Source organism: Neomonachus schauinslandi, chromosome X, assembly GCF_002201575.2.
Source record: "Neomonachus schauinslandi chromosome X, ASM220157v2, whole genome shotgun sequence".
Classification (NCBI taxonomy): domain Eukaryota; kingdom Metazoa; phylum Chordata; class Mammalia; order Carnivora; family Phocidae; genus Neomonachus; species Neomonachus schauinslandi.
In genome coordinates, this window is record NC_058419.1 from 29,217,090 (window position 1) to 29,219,388 (window position 2,299).

Consider the following 2,299-nt stretch of genomic DNA (forward strand, 5'->3'; position numbering starts at 1 on the left):
GGAGAATGACCCATGAGCGCAGCCCAAAAATAGGCTGCTATGCAAATAATAGAGGTTGCACCCAAATGCCAAGCCACTTGCTGCTTGAGTCACTGATAACAACGATCAGCAATATGTTTGCGGATCGCAATTCAGTATTGAAAAAAATTAAAAATTGTGAATATAATCAAATTGTGGTCCCTAAGGGTATGTCTTCACAGTATGCTGTACAAAGAAACAAGCAGCAAATACCAAACTCCACTTTTCCACTCTAAGCAGGAGTGTTGCGAGGAACCACTTTCCCACAAGTTACCAAAACAAGGGATGGGAAACAAAGACTTTATGACAATGTTAATGATACTAAAGATCATTTCTCAGATTTTAAATGTGTTGCTCAAGAGGTGTTTCATAGCCATATATTCAGTCTTGAAGAGGCTACAAGTAATTACTTCAGTGGTAAAATCACTGTATTTAATGTTAAAATAATCAGAGTTTCTTTAAAAAGACCAAACTATGATGCAGCTTTATCACTAAGAATTTGATTCTTCCCCAACATGTGGAGATTTCTTCACTTCTCACAAAAAGAAATGGACTACGTATTATTGAATATATTTAAACATCACATCCAAGTCTTTCAGTAGAAGGTGCCACCATGCTTTCTAGAATTGAATGCAATTAAAGAGGTGATTAGGGATCCTCATCCATCTACTTCCCAAGTTGAACTATTCAACCTTCCAGCCTTTGAGTGTGATTTGCTCAAGGACTTTGGCATCTGACAGAGTGCTTCAAAGTGTCATCAGGGAACTGTCATTGTAATTTGCTCCAAACCCCCAAAACTACATAATAAAGCCACTAAATTGAGACAGTTCCCAGTGACTTATAATTCTGAGTTAGGAATTTTAACTTTTTGTTATGAAAATTTTTCAAACATACTCAAAAGTAGAGTGGACACGATAATGAACCTTCATGTACCCACTACTCAGATTCAGTAGTGTAGCAAATGCCTCTGGTGCCCTACCTCACAGCCCAACAGTCCACCTCAGATTTCAGCCAGAGCTCTGGTGGACAGTTCCATGCAAGCTCAGACTCACATCACACTGACAACCTACTACTTCGAGATCAAGCTTCTCTCTTTCTGCTTCTGCTCCAGGGCCTTCTCCCAAACCAGTCCACATGAAAGCACAGCCTGGAAGTGTGGGAATGATAATACCTTTGGGGATAGCCTTCAACCAGTGGGAGACAGGGACCAGTGGATGAGAGCCTCTCAACCATCAGGGGAACAGTTCTGGGAGATGTTCTGTATCGTTCTCAGGAAGTCTGACCAGAATCAAGCCTTTGTTGCCCAATGTAGCAACCTCATGCTGCACCCTTGCATTGACTTTTCCTCTTTTTCTACTTCTCCCTATTACCTCACTCCTGCTTCCTGGGGCAACACCCCAAACATACCTAACTACATCCAAGTCCTTGCTTCAGATGCTGCTTGGGGGGGGATCTAAGACAAGTAATTATCAAATTTTGTCATTTTTATTTTATCTATCCTAGAGTTATTTATTTGTTTATTTATTTATTTATTTACTTACTTACTTACTTATTTATTTATGTAAGCCCTATGCCCAGCATGGGGCTTGAACTCATAACCGCAAGATCAAGAGTCACATGCTCTACTGACTGAACCAGCCAGGCCCCTCCATCCCAGGGTATTTTAAAGTATTTTAAAGTTTGGATATTTTTTTATTTTTTTTTTTTTTTTTTTAATTTAAAGATTTTATTTATTTATTTGAGACAGAGAGAATGAGATACAGAGAGCATGAGAGGGAGGAGGGTCAGAGGGAGAAGCAGACTCCCTGCTGAGCAGGGAGCCCGATGCGGGACTCGATCCAGGGACTCCAGGATCATGACCTGAGCCGAAGGCAGTCGCTTAACCAACTGAGCCACCCAGGCGCCCTGGATATTTTTTTAAAGTTACAAGAAATAGGAAAGAAACCAACTCAAAATGGAAGCTGATCTGTGATTAAGCTGTGCATCACCAAGGTAGACATATACCTTGGTGAACTATTGCCCCTAAATACCATCCTTCTCCCTGATATGAAGTTATTATTAAATATAATATTTTAAATATTTTAATGTAATGGTGATAAAAATGTAGTGGAGCTTCTTTTCAGTTTACCTCAATGAGGGTCTATGTGTGGGCAGGGTGTCCATTACATAGCTCTTAAAAATCAACTATGAAAAACACTGGCCATCCAACCCACCCTCCCCTGGGGCAGTTCACAGGAGTCTGTGAACCTTATAAAAATGCACACTGGTGTGTGAATACACA